The 19,871-nt window shown below is 36.5% G+C and overlaps 1 long non-coding RNA gene across 1 annotated transcript in view; it reads left to right on the top strand.

The window, feature by feature from the left end:
- Positions 1 to 238: 238 nt before the first annotated feature.
- The window catches only part of LOC309848694, a 67,199-nt gene continuing 47,566 nt past the window's right edge, over positions 239 to 19,871 (top strand). The window contains exon 1 of the long non-coding RNA XR_014303217.1: positions 239 to 584. This is a non-coding gene — a long non-coding RNA (uncharacterized lncRNA). The remainder of the gene's footprint in view (positions 585 to 19,871) is intronic.

Below are 19,871 nucleotides of genomic sequence, written 5' to 3' on the forward strand. Positions count from 1 at the left end.
ACTTTTATCAATGCAGCTCAACCAAAAACACCATACAATTTTGAAGCATAAAAGCACTTAAACCTTCAGGTAGTCCAGGGCTCTTTAGAGAGTCTGTGATTTGGAATCCAGATTTTAATCCTCCCCACCTCCTATTACTCATAAAGAGAACAAATCCAAAGAGGGGAGGTGTCCTGGTTAAAGTCACACGACTTACATCTCGAGAATTCACCTTCTTATGAATTTTCTTCAGAGGAAAGAAGCAAGAGCTTGAGACACTCTTATTCCAACAGACTGATTAGGCATATTACAAACAGAAAGTCTCAAATGATGGCACTGGAAAGAATTATCCTACATGGGGTACTTTTCTGGGGGTTCTTGGATTTGGATATACTTGGGCCATTTTCTTTCCATTTTGGATTCCTCTAGACTCTGTAACTTGGAGGAAGCCATCAGGTTCTTGGGTGATTGCTGAGTGGAACTGAGGAAAACGAGAGGAGGGAAGCCTCTCAGAGCGTGCCTGAACTTGTTTCTTGCTTTGGACCCCTCCTACACACTGACAACTGACTGCAGATTTCATGAGCTGATAAACAAGGGTGTTGGACGTGAGTGTTTTGCTTTCTTGTTTGCAAACTTCATGCTTGTTTCCTTTTCTCTAAGAGAACATTTGCTTACTCCCCTTGGAGCCCCCAATGACATACTGGGAAATATGAGCCAAGACTACCTTTTAATAATTTATCATGTTGTTGCTTAATCTTGAATTTGATGGGTGAAATAAATGACCCAGAGTTTGTGATTAATGGAACCCCATCTCCACTCCAACCCCAACTCATGAACCAACAACTTCTACCTGTGCCTGACATATTAACAACTATGTCAGAGGCCTTAATTTAAATCTGGAGCTAAGCTGATGATCTCAGAACAATTATTTGATTGAATAGTCTTAGTTTTCCCATCTGTAAAATGAATTCAATGTTCGTAACTCTGGAGTTAAAGTAGAATAACTTAAAGAAAATTGCTGAAGGCTGTGACACACGACCCACCATATTATTATTTTATAATGGAGAGTTTTACCTACCAAAGAGAAGCGCTATCAGCTTCCCTTGGCATTGCTGGTAATTTATTATTAATGATTTCTAAAAATTTCAGCATTGCAGGAAGCTTCAAGCATCATTACTGCATTACATTTTGCTTTTGTGTTAATGGAGAGCCATTTTTCACTGTCACTTTCACAGATAGCGAGAAAGCACAGATGAAAAGTTTTCACAAATGTAGGACACTGCAAGACATAGTCCAGGCTCTGTTCCTTGTTATTAATTGAGTGATCATATTCAGTTTTATCAGAAGCAAGAATTTACCAGATGTGGACAGTAACCCATATACCTCCTTCTCCTCGGTGCCCTCCATACATCACACCCACTTAGAGGCAAGGGTCGGGAAGTACTGAATTTAGTTAGCACTTTTATGCTTGAAGAATTAGAAACCACATCATCAATTTTTTGCTTTTTCATAACTGAGAAGTAAAAATTCATGGTTTAATTCCAGACAGTGGAGAAGCTCCCATTCAATTCTTCTGTACAGATTAGAGTAAGGAAGTTCTTTTGATGTCACCAAATAGATCTCTCCTTCTACAAGGAGGAGAGGGTTTTCTCCTTTGAAGACAGCTCTTGGAGGTAAGGACTCCTTGCTTCCATGATCTGGAATAATCTAAGTCAAACTCTGTTAACATACTATACAAGCAAAACTATGCTAACCCCTATTATCCCAAATGGAAGCACTTCTTTTCTTGCTAACTCACACTGTCTATCTCCAGCTTGTAATTTGTCTTTCTTCAGATGTTTGTGCTCTTGGGATGGCTGTATCTGCAGGTGCTAACAAGCAGCAAGAACAAGAACATCAGGGGTCTTGTTCTGTGTCTTCTTTTCCATGCCTGCCCTTTAGTTAGTAGGTGCTATGTGAACAAACTTACAAATTTGAATGGCACATTTTCAAAGGGATGAAGAATACCAAGACAATAGAATAGCTCTCTCCAAATGTAATGCAATTAGAAGATGTAAAAAAGTGGAGGAAGGAGATATTTAGGGTGTATGCACTCCTTATTCATAGCTTACAGCAAAGCAATTTCATACTTTGTTTTGATATCTTCTGATGTCATAGGGTTTTCCTTTATGCAGTCCAAGCATGTGCAGCAAATGCTTTTTCATCCAATTACAGATGGCAGTGTGTTTTCCCCAATTAGCAGGGTGCTTGGGTGTGTGGTAACAGAAGAAATAAGGACATCAGGGGTCTCGTTCTTCTCTCCGATTTTCCATGCCTGCCCTTTGTTATTTGGCTTTAGGTTATTTTGCCAAGAAACAGCTCTAGATGCATCATATTTCCACGCACTAGTCAATGCTAATCCAAACGAGAATGAAGCATGGACAGGGAAGGTCTCTTGCCTTCACTTACAAAAGTGAAGTTCAAAAGAACTTCCTTATTCTAACCCGTGTTTATACTTGCTGTCTGTTGTAGACAAATTGAAAGATAAAAGAGGATACCCTGTCCATTAAGCATCACCACAACCTGACTGTAAAAACTAAAATTCGTTCAGAGCCAGTAAATGGACATTATGATATTTGTGACCTGTATTATATTCTAGGGAAGTATTTCCTAAAAGGCATTTCAGGGACATGAGAAATCCCTAGAGATGCTTCAGAGAAGGGATTCTGGAATTCAGTAGGTTTGGGAAATGTGTCACACAAGATTTACCTTTTGGAGACTCACAATGCATAACAGAATCTTACTGCCTTGACAACTTCTTCTGCTAAAAACAAGACAGAGAAATGAAACATTGTACTTTGTATAACCTGGCATTTTAAAAACTCATTTGATCACAGATCACATTTATAAACTCGATTTTTGGAATAATACTTCATATCTGAAGGTAGCAAGTGAAGTAAGTACCTATAAGCTATAGTTTCAGAGCAGTTTAGTATTTTTTTTTTAATTTTTTATTTTTTATAAACATATATTTTTATCCCCAGGGGTACAGGTCTGTGAATCACCAGGTTTACACACTTCACAGCACTCACCAAAGCACATACCCTCCCCAATGTCCATAATCCCACCCCCTTCTCCCAAACCCCCTCCCCCCAGCAACCCTCAGTTTGTTTTGTGAGATTAAGAGTCACTTATGGTTTGTCTCCCTCCCAATCCCACCTTGTTTCATTTATTCTTCTCCTACCCACTTAAGCCTCCATCAACAGATGAATGGATCAAGAAGATGTGGTATATATACACAATGGAATACTATGCAGCCATCAAAAGAAATGAAATCTTGCCATTTGCGACATCATGGATGGAACTAGAGCGTATCATGCTTAGCGAAATAAGTCAAGCAGAGAAAGACAACTATCATATGATCTCCCTGATATGAGGAAGTGGTGAAGCAGTTCAGTACTTTTAATCAAAAGATAAAGTTTCAAATCCAAGGTCTGCTACTGATATATAGTACATCAGTAAATCACCATTATACCCTGCTATACCCTAAAAGTAATTTTCACTTTTAAATGAAAACAGTAACTTATTAAGAAACAGAAAATTTATTAAGTTCTTATGTTGTGTCAGAAACTGTACTAAGTGCTTGAGATGCCTTATCTCATTTATTCCTTTAAATCTGCATTTAATTTTAAATAAACCAAAGTAGTGAAAGAATATATTCTCACTTTTTGAAAGTAGAAAAAACCTACAAAAAATTCCTTTTGTTTCAGCATGTAAACATCTATATCTTTTTCTGTTCATTTAAATAAGAATGTTTCTTTACAAAAGCATATACATTTCCTATTTTTTACATAATCAGAATGATATTACACATACTGTTGTGCACTTTTTTTTTTAATTTAAAGTGCGCGTTAGAGATATTTCTATGTCAGTATATCCATCTACAACATTCCATGTAGTGGCATCATGACATTTAGGGTATATACATACCTCTAATTTTTTAATGGTAGATATTTGGCTTATTTTCAAATTTTTCACCAATGTAAACAATTAATTTTATTTCTATCCCTGGTAGTATAGGAAATAGTTAACCTTGAATGAAGCCCTACTTGAAACAACCAGAATGCTGGAGAAAATACAAAATGTATCAACTTTACATAGAGAAGGACTACTCAGGGCTCAAAAGAGAAAGGGAAAACATGGACCCTGTGGAGCAAAAGATGGCCAGACTTGTTTTTCTCTGTGAGGTTTTTTTTTTTCTACCAAATTCTGGAAAATTTGAGCTGCTGCTTGATGAGATGTAGGAGCCAGGAGGTAAAACTTAATGTTCATACAAGGAGTTAAAGCCAATAGAAAACACCCAACTTAAAGCCAGCATCCAAAGCACTATCCCTTCAGTGTGACAGTGTCCCTAGAAGGCACCATTCACCTGGCTAACTCTGGGTGCTGGGAAAGAGATGATGGTAATCTCTCCCAAGAGTTTACAGCCACAAGCCTGACTTCATGTGAGTTTGAAATCTAGTTCATGATATCTTTGTGTTTTAAAAAAACATCATGGAACACCACATCAAAAACTAATCATATACTGTATGGTGACTAACATAACATAATTAAAAAAAACATCAAAAATATATAGTTGATCCTTGAACAACCTAGTTTGCATGGATCCACTTACACATTGATTTTTTTCAATAAATATACATATAGTACTGTAAATGTTTTTCCTTATAATTTTCTTAGTAATATTTTCTTTTCTCTAGCTTACTTAATTGCAAGAATATGGTATACAGTACATACAACATACAAAATACGTGTTAAAGTAAAGCTTCTAGTCAGCAGTAGGCTATTAATAGTTATGTTTGGGGCAAGTCAAAAGTTATACATAGATTTTCAACTGTACTAGGAGGTCAGTTCCCCTAAGCCCCCCATTGTTCAAGGGTCAGCTATAATGCAGGTTAATGGTGCCCCTAAGCATATTATGCAAGTAAAACAAATCCAAATCCTCTTAGAGGAATTTCGACCCAGGCTTTCAAGAAGTCCCACTGATAACAGTATAAGAAAAATGATCAGGTTACAGTCAAATTTCACAATACACCCAGAAACCAAGACACTGTGAGTGAAAACCAGCAGAAACAATAAACAGGAGACTCAGTCTTGCAAAGACTTCATACATTGGAACTATCAGACACTAAATATAAAAAAGAAATGACCATACTTAATGTTTTAAGAAATAGAAGAAAGTTTGAAGATATGAACAAGAATAAGAAATTTTAAAAAACTAAATATATTTGCAAAAGAATTACTAGAAAACTTCAAGAATTCTAGAAGTCATAAACATACAGATTGAAATTAATCAGGCAATATAAACAGCAGATGAGATAGACACAGATAAAGTAGTGAATTAGAAGATATAGCTAAAGAAGCTATACAGAATACAGCCCAGAGAGATGAAGAGAGACAATATGAAAGAGAGGTTAAAGACATAGAGGATAGTATAGAGATGTCTGACATACATTAATTAAAGTTTGAGAGTATCATAATCAAGATAATGGGGAAAAAAGCAGTACTTGAAGAGATAATGGCTGAGAATTTTCTCTAATTGCTGAGAGACTTTAATACCCATTTTCAAGAAGGCCAGTGAGTCACAAATATGATAAACAAGAGAAATGTTTTTGTTGTTGGTTTAAAGATTTTATTTATTTATTTATTTGAGAGAGAGAGAGAAAGAGAGAGAAATCATGCAAGGGGAGGAGCAGAGGGAGAGGGACAAGCTAACGCCACACCTGATGAGGGGCTCAATGCCACAACCCTGAGATTATGACCTGAGCCAAAATTAAGAGCCAGACGCTTAACAAATTGAACCACCCAGGCGTCCCAACAAAGGAAATGTTTATATCCAAGTATATCACAGTGAAGCAAAACACCAAAGACAAAAAGAGATTAAGAAAAAAAAAAAAAAAAAACAGTCAGCAGGAAGGCACTACAAAGTAAAAGCAATTAGAGCAGTGGCTAACTTCTCAAAAGCAAGAATGATAACAATTGTCTGTTGGAGCTGAGAATATAAACGTTAATTTAGAATCTTATACTAAGAAAACATCTTTCAAGACTGAGGTGAAGTAAAGATATTTTCTATCCTTTCATTTAGCCATTCTTACTCTGGGCTATGTATCTTTTCATAGATGTCACTTCATCTCTGAGCATGGCTTCTGGGTTCTGGTAGGAAAAAGGGAAACAGCAAAAGGCAAAAAATAAAATAGGCCAGTTACTCTGCTCCTCTTTTCCTGGGAGTCCACAGATATCTCTGCCAAAACTCCAACACTTAACTGCAGGAAGTTTCCACTCTGTAAAGGCTTATGACATTGTGGGAGATGGGAAGAAAATACATGTGTGAAAAAAATTCTCATAACATAAATAGGAAAAAAAATAAAAGAGGGTCTTATAAGTTGAATTGTGTCCTCCAAAATTCATATGTTGAAGTCTTTTTTAAAATTTAAATATTTTGGGGCACCTGGGTGTCTCGAAGCCTCTGCCTTCGGCTCAGGTCATGATCTCAGGGTCCTGGGATCAAGCCCCACCTTGGGCTCTCTACTCAGCAGGGAGCCTGCTTCCTCCTCCCTCTCTCTGCCTGCCTCTCTACCTACTTGTGATCTCTGTGTCTCTCAAATAAACAAATAAAATCTTAAAAAAAAATTTTTTTTAATATGTTACTTATTTACTTGCAAGAGAGAGAGAGATACAGAGAGAGAGAATGAATGGCAGGGAACAGAGAGAGAAGTAGACTCCCCACTGAGCAGGGATACCTAATGCAGGCCTTGATCCCAGGACCCCAGGATCATAACCCAAGGCAAAGGCAGACACTTAACAAACTGAGCCACCCAGGTGCCCCTATATATCAAAGTCTTAATCCCCAGTACCTTAGAATGCGTTCTTATTTGGAGTTAGTCTTTACAGAAACAATCAAATTAAAATGAGGTCATTAGGATAGGCCCCAATCCAATGTGATTGGTGACCCTGTAAGAAGGGTAAGTTTGGACATAGATACATGTAGAGGGAAGGCAGTGTGGTGAGACAGTGGGAAAAGAAGCAAGGAGAGAGGTCTGGGACAGATCTATCCCTCACAGACCTCGGAAGGAACCAACCCTGCCAACACCTTGATTCTGGACTTCTGCCTCCAGACCTGTTACAGTTGTTTAAGCTCTCAAGGCCGTGGTACTTCTCATCATGGCAGCCCTAGCCAACAACTATAGAGGGAGGCATAGAAAGTAAAAATGTTTCAGAAAGGCCTTCATAGCTTAACTGAAGGTTGAATTGTAGGATGAAGAGACATTTGCCGGGCAGAACTGGAAAGGGAGGAGCCATAGGGATTCCATTCCAAAAGGATGTCATGAATAGAGAATGAGCAGTGTGTTGAAGCATGACAAGCCTGAGAAAACGTTAGGTGGGGACACAGGTTTGGGGTAAGATGCCTTGAGGAAGGAGGCTGGAGTAGCAGGATGCTCATATTAAGAAGGACCTTTGATCTCTCTCTCTCTCTCACACACACACACACATATACACACACAATATCTCTTTGAAAAACAAATATGAAGCAGAGAAGCCTTTGTAGCTAGTTTTGTACTGGATTGAGTCAGTTTCTGATTTATCTGATGCCATTTCAATGAACCTTCTTCGTGAATTAAAACTGATGCTCAGATAAAACAAGCAGCCCCCCAGTGCACATCTCCAGTGCATTACGCACAGTACCCCATGCACTTCCAGGCACACTGGCATTGAACAAATAGCTCCTGATGGAAATACAGGCACTCAGTGCTGTTTGTTCAGTGAGCAATGAAGTTACACAGCTTGACAAACTTTCATGGAGTCAAGGTCTTATTCTTCATACAAACATGTTGTTTTGATTCCTTTAAGACAGCTTAAGAATTGGGCCTTTGCTTAAAAATATGAAATCACTGGGACGCCTGGGTGGCTCAGTTGGTTAAGCAGCTGCCTTCGGCTCAGGTCATGATCCCAGCGTCCTGGGATCGAGTCCCACATCGGGCTCCTTGCTCTGTAGGGAGCCTGCTTCTCCCTCTGACTCTGCCTTCCACTCTGCCTGTGCTCGCTCTCACTCACTCTCTCTCTGACAAATAAATAAATAAAATCTTTTAAAAAAATATGAAATCACTTAATGTAGAAGATTATAACATCTAAGGATAGGTTTGCATAAAACTGCTACAATGATGTCTCTTCAAATAATTGTGATATCTTTGTACCTTTCTAATTTGAAAATCTCTGCTCTTCTTATACTGAATTTGATAAAATCAAACTACATGCAGGAAACCTTACAGGAGCCACAGATAATAAACCTTGCATGTTCAAAACCAGAGAATAGAAAACTCTTGTGTTTTGAAATAGAAAGAATTCTTCTTCATATTTTTTTTAGAGAGAAAATGTGGGTGACTGTGGCGGAGGTGGAGGGGGGAGAGGCAGAGGGAGAGAATCTTAAGCAGGTTCCATGCTCAGCATGGAGTCCAACAGAGGGCTTGATCTCATGAACTGAGCCAAAATCAAGAGTTGGATGCTTAACTGACTGAGTCACCCAGGTGCCCCTTAAAAGAGAAACTTTAGTAGGGGTGCCTGGGTGGCTCAGTGGGTTAAGCGTCTGCCTTCAGCTCAGGTCATGATCTCAGGGTCCTGGATTGAGTGCCACATCAGGCTCTCTACCCAGCAGGGAGCCTGCTTCTCCCCCCCTCTCTGCCTGCCTCTCTGCCTACTTGTGATCTCTTTGTCAAATAAATAAATAAAATCTTAAAAAAAAAAAAAAGAAAGAAACCTTGGCAATTCAACCAACTCCCTCCTGCTCAATAAAATCCATATATAAATAATCCATATAAATCTGATGCCAGGACTTCCTAACTGTAATAAATGACTGTAAATAGCATAATCTTTACTATAATATTTGTCACATCTTGACTCAAACTTACCAAAAAGGTTGTTTTATAACGGACAACAGCCATTCATTACTGACTTCTGTTATGCCTATGCTCTAAACCAATAGCCTATCTTCCATAAAGAAATTAAAATTTAAAAACAATTGAATAAAAAATATATCACAAATCCTGCGGAAGGTATATATCAGGAAAGCCTAAATAACAAAGCAACTGGGTTCCATTTGAGAAATCTGCTATCCATTCATTATGAAGCTTGGGTAAACCCTTCATCACTAGGGTACTTTTGCTTTTTCAACTGTAATATAAAAATAGAAGAAATAGATGCCCACTCATCCAAGTGAAGCATGTTGGGATCAAAGCACTAATATTCCAGTAGTCTTGCTTAAATGTATCCAAAAAATATTACAGGAAAATAAGCATTTTTCCTTGAAAAGACTAAAGCAATTTATAGCTAATGTTGAAAGACATTGCTCAGACAGAAGGATAGATTAACACCAATTTTGCTTATGCAGAGATTAATTTTTTTTATTCAGTGTAATTTATGAAAAAGAAGAACAGTCATGTAAATAAAAGTTCCTTATAAGAATACTGATCTTGGGGCGCCTGGGTGGCTCAGTGGGTTAAAGCCTCTGCCTTCGATTCAGGTCATGATGCCAGGGTCTTGGGATCGAGACCCACATCTGGCTCTCTGCTCAACAGGGAGCCTGCTTCCCTTCCACTCTCTCTGCCTGCCTCTCTGCCTACTCTGTCTGTCAAATAAATAAATAAAATCTAAAAAAAAAAAAAAGAATACTGATATTAATTGAATATGAAAATTGATATCACTGGAGTTGGGCACTCTTGCTACTTTGGGGACAGAATTTGAAAGAATTATAGTTCACAAAAAGGACTTCATACCTATTCTCACATCAGAGTAGAATCAGTAACAGATTTACAGACAATGACAGCTCAAGGGAATTTAGTTTTTCAAATGTAAATGGAGGCAGGCATTTGATTTTTATATATTAACTGAACTTCTCTTTGGCATAAAATAATTGCTGACCACCCTGAATTTTTCACACTTTTCTTATAATCCCGTATTTAAAAATGAGCTAGACGATTGGGGTGATCAGTAGGGAACAGGGATACTCCTAGGACGGAATGAATGGAAAACATCTGCTGGGTCTCCAGAGTCCCTTGTCATTAGCACAGGTCATTGGCATTGCCTTTCCCTGATATCAGTCCATTTTTACCACAAATTAAAAGGTGCTACACTTTCTTTTGTTGGTAAAACATGGGTTAGAAAATCTACCAGCACTCTCAGTCTAAAAGATTTTTAAAAGATTAGAAAATCGTCTTCAGTTTTCAGAATAGTGCAGATTGATTTTTAAAAAATAGGTTGTCTATACTGTTTTTGGCACCAAGATCATGAACTAGGAAGCATTTTCAAGCATCTTTTTTTCAAATTTTCTCTCTACCGCTCATACTTGCCTCAAAAGCAATTAATTTTTCATTCCTCATTAAAACAAGTGTGTTCATGTTTTTAAATACTAGCTAGCTTGCTTGATATCAGCCACTTGTCATGGTAGAAATGGTAAGCAATTTTGGATCATTCATCTTTTTAATAGGAGAAAGTAAGTCATCTTCAAATTCAACAGCTCTTTTAAATACCTCACTGTGAAAGAACCAGGGAGCATCTACCTCGTACTAAAGAACATTACAGTCATGAGTCATGGGCAAAGACATGTATCAACTGCAAAATGTCAGAATTCGCTGAAAATGAACAAATGCCAAAGATGTAAACTACAACAGAAAAACAGTACACTTGGGTTTTGTGAGTTGTTTTGTGTCTACCAACCATTTCTCTTAAAGTAGAAGAAATTAAAAAAAAAAAGAGGAGGAGGAGTATAAGAGGTAGAAGGAGCAACTTTCTCCCTCTTTGTGTTAAGATTTTAAAGATTTTTTTCAGAGAGAGAGAGAGAAAGAAAGGGGGTCAGGGCAGAGGAAAAAGAAGAGAGAATTTCAAGCAGACTCCCTACGAGTGCAGATCCCGAAGTTTTGGGTTTGAACTCACGACCCTGAGTTCATGACCTGAGCCAAAAATCAAGAGTCAGATGCTTGGCCAATGGAGCCACCAAGATGCCTCTCTGTTAAGATTTTAGTTCCCGGGGTTTGAATCTAGTACCTCCAAAGGAAAGTCAGATAGTGTCCTGAAACTTTGTTCAAGTGGCTACTGGCTCTTAATTCAGATTTTAAGTATGCAGAATCCATAAAAGTTTAATTTTTTATCTGTATAGCTGGTGTCATTAAATCAACACCAGCTAGATCTCAGACAAAACTATAAACTTTAGCATTTTCATTTGTAACAAAAGTAAAATGTGTTTGACTTTATTATTTTGTAACATTTAATCATCCTATGTTCATCACCTTTAGACTAGTAATTATCCTTTTGGCATTCAATAGTGAGAATGTGTTAATAAAAACTTAATGTAACTTAAAATAGAATAATGTTTTATGCAATCTAAAATAACCACTAGTAGGAGATAGTTATGTAGCCAATGTTGGCTGTTGACAAAATATTATGCAGATATGAAAGGTTATATTTATAAAGCACTTTAGAACATGAAAAAAATCCTATAAAATTAAGTTTTAAAAGCTCTGTTCTGAATTACATATACAGTATAAATGAAATCAAGCCAAACCTTATGCGTAGAAAATTACTGGAAAGAAATATTACTGAGTGTTATCGTTGTGTGTGGGTGCTACAATTATGGGATTTTCTTTCCTTTTCATGCTTTTTCCTCCTAAATTATTTTTGCTGTAGTGTATATTCAAAGCTGCCATCATCTTCTGCCTGGACCATCTTGAGAGCCCTCTAGCCAATCTCCCCACTTTCATTATTATATGTTTTTTTCTTTATCCATATATTAGCCAGAGTGATCTTCTTAAATAAGTTGGACACTTCTTAAAGTAAGTTGGCTTTCTATTTCAATTAGAATAAAATCCAAAATCTTTAACCTGTTGACAATAACCTACTTGATTGGACCTGGTATATGGGTCCTGTATTACTGGGTACATATTGAAAGGATTTCCGATTTCTCCTGAAATTCACCATTCTCTTCCTGAAACAAAACTTAATCTAATTTATGCTCTTCAGTTCAGTAAATTTCACCTAAATCACTGACTGTAAATTATACTTCTTACTCACAGCTTAGCCAACTTGATAATTTCAGCAACTTTTACAAAGAGAACATATGTATATTTCACATTCCACCCATACAAATATAGGGGCAAATATATATAAAATATAAGGTACAAATAAAAAATGCTGCTAGTAATAGACACTGAAGTAAGGGAGTATGAATGAATGATTGACAAGATGAATTCATATATTTTTTAAAGATTTTATTTATTAATTTGACAGAGAGAGATCACAGCACCCAGAGACAGGCAGAGAGAGAGGGGGAAGCAGGCTCCCTGCTGAGCAGAAAGCCCAATGCAGGACTCGATCCCAGGACCCTGAGATCATGACCTGAGCCGAAGGCAGTGGCTTAACCCACTGAGCCACCCAGCTGCCCTAGATGAATTCATATTAAGCAGCTTTTTCCTTACTGATTTTATAGGAAGGGTGTGATGTAAGTAGAAAAAACTATGATTGTTTAGGAGAGATTAATCATTTGCACTAGGAAAGGAAAACTGCATTAATATTTAGTGAGTTCCTCCCTGTGGTAGATTATTAATATTTGTCATCTCACTTAAGGCTAAAATTATTAGTAAATATCTGATGCAAGGAAAACAAAGATGGCCAAACAGCAGTCTGAAGGACACTGAATCTTTTTCTTAGTTCCAGTTCAGTGGGTCTCCCTGGGTAGAAATTAAAAGAGCTAGATCAGTATTGTCTAATAGAAAAATAAGTTTGCTGGTGATTTTAAATTTTCTAGTGGCTGTATTACAAAAGTAAAAATGAAACAGGAGAAATTAATGTTAATAATATATGCTATGCAACCTGATTTGCCTAAAAATCAATATTTTAATATCTAATCAATATCAAAATTATTAATGAGATATTTTACCTTTTTTTGTTCTAAGTCCCCAAATTCCACTGGGCATTCCATACTTAGAACCATCCCAGTTTGACCTAGTCCATTTCAAGCACTCAGTGGCTATCTGTGGCTAGGAGCCAATGTTGGCCAGCACAGGGCTTAATAATAATCCAAGAGGAGAAAGTAACCAAATAACAGAGTCTAAGTTTAATTTTCTGGATGGCTTCTGAAGCAACTTGTAATGCTTCTCTGGGATTGGATGCCTTCAGTTTTTGAGACACCAAAACTGGGAAGTCTGGATTCAGACAGTCTGAACTGGGTTGTCCATGATCCCAGCCAGCCAAAGTTCAATCAGTTGATGTGCTTGGTTGCACACCACTGAAACTTGGCAAGATTTCTCTCTGTCATCCAAACAAGCCTGCAACCCACCATGGATGAGAACAAGAGTCTTTTATTGCTTCATCAACCACACAGATTTTTAGTTAGGGTGACATTATGATTGATTATCTAAACAGGAATAGTTTTGAGAGAGAAAGGAGTGCTCTTATAGTTACCTTGGGACAATAGGCATAATACGATCTGTATGCTGAGAGATCAGGACACATGGTCACTCTACACTTACTTAGCATTTCTACCTCTAAAAACAACCTGAGTTACTGCCAGTAGGTACACACATCTTCAGGACTGACGTAACTCTACGAAGAGGAGCCAGTTCCCAAAGGAGTCCTACAAAGCCTTAAATTCGCCCTATAGAATTCTAGGTCTCATCCCAAGAACCGGCATCATAAAGGGTCTTTTACTTACATGTCTAATAGCATTGCTTTGATGCAATTTGCAAGCTTCCTGTTTTGCAATTTTCCACTCTGGCTCTTGCCTAAATTGGGGGTTTAATGAGAAATGGCTGTTGTCAGCTAAGTGGAGCTTCATCTTGGCAGGGTCTCCCAAGGAAACTAGAGGACCAGTGAACAAAGCTGTGCATGCGGGTGGCCAGCAGAGGGTGGGGTGTGTGTGTGTGTGTGTGTGTTTATATGTGTGTATGTGTGTGTTTGGCTCTTTTCTCTCCTTTTCTTTTCTTCCTTGTTTTTTCTTTTCTTTTCTCTTCTTTTTCTTTCCTTTCCTTTTCTTTTCTCTTCTTTCTTTTTCTCCTTTTGTAAAACAAGAAATGGAACAATCAGCAATGACAGCTGAGGGAAATGTTTCACGTGAAGTAACAGATGGTTCCAAGCCACTTTCATTTCGGAGTGAGAGGGAGAAGGCCCGTGGACCTGGAAAACTGAAGGCTTGGAAACTAATTTTGTTTGACTCTTTTTAATCCATTTCAAACATGGGCTCCAAAATGAAAGATTAAAGGATTTTACTTTTGCTGCTGAGTATATTCAGCTAAGAAAGGTAAAAAAACACAGAAATAGGATATTTGTGGCAGGAAGTTGAGCTGGAGAAACTTACCTTTATTAGCCCCATGGTAGTTGGATAAAATTCTCAAATTAGAATTTTGTTATTGCTGTTGTTTATGCTAAGACCAAAGTATTTTACACTGCGTTACCACATGAAGCCATGATTTATATAGGAACTACAGGTCAGATTACTCAAAACAGAAAGTCATAAAGTAACACTTAGAGGTTAGTTTATACCAGCATTATAGCAAAAGTAATGAAAAGCACAAAAGACTCAAGCCCATTCATTCATTCCTCAAATATTTACTGAGTACCTACTATGCGGCAGGCAGTGTTCCATTTTAGGTTTGGGAAAAAGCTGTGAACAAGGTGGAAAAGTACTCTGTCCTCTACATTATAGCAGCGAGAAATTGACAACCGAGAAGTAAAGAAATAGTAAGATAAATTTCGGAAATGCATAAACATGTGAAAAAAAATGTAAAAGGTTATTATTGGGAGAAAAATGAGTAGGATGAAATGGGGGTACTTAAAATAGTGTGGCCAGGGAAGACCTCTCTGAGGAGGTGGTATTTAACCTGAAACCTGAGTGGTGAGAAGGAGAATTCAAGATGGCAGGAATAGTGTGGTCTATTACATGCCAGGTGTCATTCTAGATACGAGGGGTACAGTGTGAACAAATCAGGAATAATTCTTGCCCTCTTAGAGCTTACCTTTTTGTGTGGGTAGAAAACTGAGTAAGGGCTACAATAGAAGAACTTGGCTGGGGGGTTCCAGGTAGAAAAATCAATCAGAGAAGGCAATAGGTTATGGCTCAGAGAAGGTTTCCCTGGGAAGTTGACATTTGAGCAAGGACTTACGGAGGCAAGGGAATGAGCCCTGCAAATGTGTGTGGGGGGGGGAGGCAAATGTTCTGGAGAGAGGGACCAGCCAGTGCAAAGGCCTTAGGCAAGAATCTGTGCAGCTTATTTGAGTAACAGCAAGGAGGCCACTGTAGCTAGAGTTTACCACTGAAGAGGACAAGAGCAAGTTTTACTTAGTAGTTAATATCAGATGGGTGCCTTGCTGGTGGAGAGTCTTTATAGCCCAGAAGGATCACACCTCTTACACAGGGAAGCTCTTTCTCTGGCGGAGGAAGGCCTATGTCTAGCTCTGGGGAGATGATACTCACTTTAAATCATATCCTTTCGTTTTCTTATTTTCTTCACATACTTCAAATCCCACAATTCTTTCCAGATATTATAAACTCTACAATTTATGATACGTGTTCGGAGGTAGTGTGTGTCACTATTTTCTAGCTCCATTATTTTGGTTGTAGGGAAAAATTAAAGATTCCATGGCCAAAATACAATCAAAATCACAACGAGATACCACCTTAGACCTGTCAGAATGGCTAAAATTAACGACATAAAAAACAACAGGTGTTGGCGAGGTGGCAGAGAAAGGGGAACCCTCTGACACTGTTGGTGGGAATGCAAACTGGTGCAGCCACTCTGGAGAGCAGTACGGAGGTTCCTCAAAAAGTTAAAAATTGAACTTCCCTATGACCCAGCAACTGCACTACTAGGTATTTACCCAAAGGATACAAAAATACAGATTTGAAGGAGTACGTGCACTCTGATGTTTACAGCAGCATTATCAACCACAGCCAACCTATGGAGAGAGCCCAAATGTCCATCCGCTGATGAATGCATAAAGAAGATATATATTATACATATATTATATATACATAGTATATGTATATATATATTATATATTATATATATATATGTATGAATGATGTGGTGTATACGTGCGCACACACACACACACATATACACACACACAATGTTACTCAACCATCACAAAATGAAATCTTGCCATTGGCAATGATGTGGATGGAGCTAGAGAGTATTATGCTAAATGAAAAGAAGTCAGTCAGAGAAAGACAATTATCATGTGATTTCACCTGTATGTGGAATTTAAGAAACAGATAAAAATATGGGGGGAGAAATAGAAACAAACCATAAAAGACTCTTAGAGACAGAGAACAAATTGAGAGGTGATGGGGGAGGTGGGTTAAGGATGGGCTAGATGCGTGATGGGCATTAACAGGGACACTTGAGATGATGAGCACTGGGCGTTTTAAGTGATGAATCACTCAATTCTACTCCTGAAACGAGTATTACACTGTATGTTAGCCAAAGAGAGTTTAAAAATTCAAAAAGAAAAAAAAGGAAGATTCCCTGACCAATCATATAAAACTTCAGGATTTCATCAGTTATTTGTATGTTGTTTATTCTTCAATTCTCAAGGGCAAATTACAGCTATCTTTCTGTTATTAATTTTCACTTTAATTCATTGTGGGCAGAGTGCTTACTTTGCATGATGTAGACTGTTTTACAAATATTGAGATTTGTTTAATAGTGCTCAGTGTGGTCATAGTGACTGCATACACTTGGAGAGAGTATGTATTCTCCTGTTGGGTAGAAGTTCCACAAATGTCAATTGTATCAGTTGATTGATAGCGTCTTTCAATCTCCTATATTTTTAAAGATTTTCTGACTAGTTTTAGTCCACCAGTTACTGAAGGAGATGTGCTAAATCTCCAACTATAATAGTGGGTAGGTTCATTTCTCTTTGCTTTCTCTCAGCTACCTCCTTGTGTATTTTGAAACTCTCTAACAGAGGCAGACACATTGACAATTGTTACTGTCTCTTAATCAATTTGTTAATCATTATGAAATACACTATTTTATTCCAGATAAAAGTTCTTGAACTAAACCTTTATAATTGAGTTCACTTTTTTGTCTACTCTAACAATTTCTACCTTCTAATTAAAACATTTAAACAATTCTAGTTTAATGTAAATTTTTATACAGTTGAATTTAAATCTACCATTTAGATATTTAATTTCTATATTTCAGTTGATACTTTGTTTACTTTTACTCTTTTCCCACTACCTCTTGGAATGAACACTTTTCATGATTCCATGTTCTATCCACTGTTGCCTTCTTAACTATATTTTTCATATTTTCTTAGCAATTATTCTTGGGGTTATAATAATCATTTCTAAATTATCACTGTCTATCTTTAAAGAATGGAGTGCTACCTAATGTATAAAAACCTGACAACAGAGTACTTTCTCTTTCCATCTTCTGTGTTATTGCTGTGGTCAATTTTTCTTCTACATATTGTAAACCCTACCATAAACTGCTACTAATTTTGCTTTAAATAGTCAATTACCTCTTAAGTAGATAGAACATGAGAAAAAAATGTTTTATATTTACCCCCATAATAAGCATTTCTGACACTTTCTATTTTTTTTAATGGAGATCCAAATTTTCAACTAATTCCATTTCTTTCACTTCTCTTTCTTATACCATAGATCTCTGGCACTGAATTCTCTCAACTTATCCTTTAAAAAAATATTTACTTTCCCTTAAATTTTCAAACACTTTTTCCTGGATATAGAACTCTAGTTAGACGGGGTTTTAAATTTTCTTTTCTTTTGGTGTTTCAATCCATTGTCTACTGGCTTGAATAGATACTAAAAAGAGTTGTACTATAATTCTTATATCTGACCCTCTGTATATAATGTCTCTTTCCTCTTGCTGCTTCTAAGATTTTCTTTGATTACTGATGTTCTGAAATTTAACTACAATATGAATTTGTGTGGTCTTTTTTATGTTTATTTCTTATAATCACTGAGCTTCTTTTGCCATCATATTATTTTTTAATTTAATTTTTAAATTAAGCCACCATTCCTTAGTTTCTATCTCTTATCTTTTTATGCAGTAATCAAGTATTTTTATTAATTTATTTTTCCCATTAGTTTGTCAGTTATCATTTTAATGATTAGATAATACAATATGCACACTAAACTTATTACTGTCTATAATAAAATTAGCATTTTTTAGCACTTTCCAGATAATACAAAGAACTTATAATACTTTAAACTCATTTACTCCCTACTGTCTTTTGTGCTGTTGTCATGTGTGTTCATTCTGCATGCATTTTCAATCCCAGAAGATATTATCTTTATATTACTGCTTTATTTTATTTTTTAACAAGTCAATATATTTACTTACATATTCACCTTTCTATATTCTTCCCATCTTTGTGCACTTCTGTGATTTAATTTAAAACCATTTTTAAATGAAAGAATTATTATAAATATTTTTTATTGTATAGTTTTGCTGGTACTTAATTCTCTAAGTTTTTGTTTATATGAAAACATCTTTTTCCCCCTTCATTTCTGAACAATATTTTTATTCAAAATAGTGTTCTAGGTTGCCAGTTTTTTACTTTAGCCCTTTTTAGATGCTATCAAATTGTCTTCTGACTTCTGTTATTTTCTGTTAGAAGCAATCAATTTGTAATTGTTACTTTGAAAGTAATGTCTTCTTTTTCAGCTACTTTTAAATTATTTTAGATTTTGCTTTTATTTACACCAGTTTGACTACATTGTGCTTCAGATCATTTTCTTTGTATTTAATCATTTTAGGGTTCTTAGAGCTTTTTGAATGTAGGTTGATATGTCTCATCAGGTTTTGGAAATTCTGTCGTTATCTCTTCAAATATTGCTCCTGTCCTATTTCTCTCTCCTCTATTTTTGTAAACCCTATCACAAGTGCTAGCTTTTTTTCCCTATATTTCAGTGCATATATATATATATATATATATATATATATATGTATGTGTGCATATATATATATATATATATATATATATATCTCCTTATAACTTTCTGTATTTTTGGTCTTATTTTCTGTCTGTGGTTCAAGCTAAATTTTCCTTCATTTACATATTTTCCAGTTCACTAATTCTTTCTTCTGCTCCTATTTTCTATTAAACCTATCTATTGAGTTATTAATCTAAGGTACTTTAATTTTTCAACTATACAGTTTCTATTGTATTATTTACTTAAATATTCCAGTTTCTTTATTCTCCAGCTTGTATCTGTTTTCTCAAAACTACTGATTACAGTTAATCTGAGAGTTCCTTCAAATAACTCCAGTATCTGGGTTGCCCATGGATCCATTTATTACTCCCTTTTGAAGTTGTGATTTCCAGTCATTTGGTCTCCAGGCACGCCCAGTGATTTTTAATTGAGCAATGAGTATTACCTATGAAAAACTGTAGAGAATTTGTGATACTATTTTCTTCCATAAAATGTTAACTTTTCCTCTGGCAGGCAATTACAGTAGGAGCACGTAACATGGATTCAATGGGCTATTGGGAGAAATTGGGTTGAATTTCAGTATTTTGTGAGGGCTTGTCTATTTCCAGTTTCCCTTTGTAGTTCTTCATGGGTCTCCACTAAAAGAGTAGAACATGTACCATTGCAGCTCATCCTTGGTTGGGTGACATGAACTTCCATTTGTGTCTCCCTAGCACCATGATAACAACAAAAGTTTGCTAGGCTGTTAACCTCTTTTTTGTGTCATTATGTTTGTCTTTGAATCTTTTTTACCTCACACAGCTTTGCAATGGCAAAACATATCCAGGGGAAAAGCAACAAAAAATGTCAAATTGTCTCATTGTATTTTCTTCCTTTTCAAAATATGTATCTCCTACTCTTTTCCCCC

Source organism: Mustela nivalis (genome assembly GCF_964662115.1).
Source record: "Mustela nivalis genome assembly, chromosome: 15".
NCBI lineage: Eukaryota > Metazoa > Chordata > Mammalia > Carnivora > Mustelidae > Mustela > Mustela nivalis.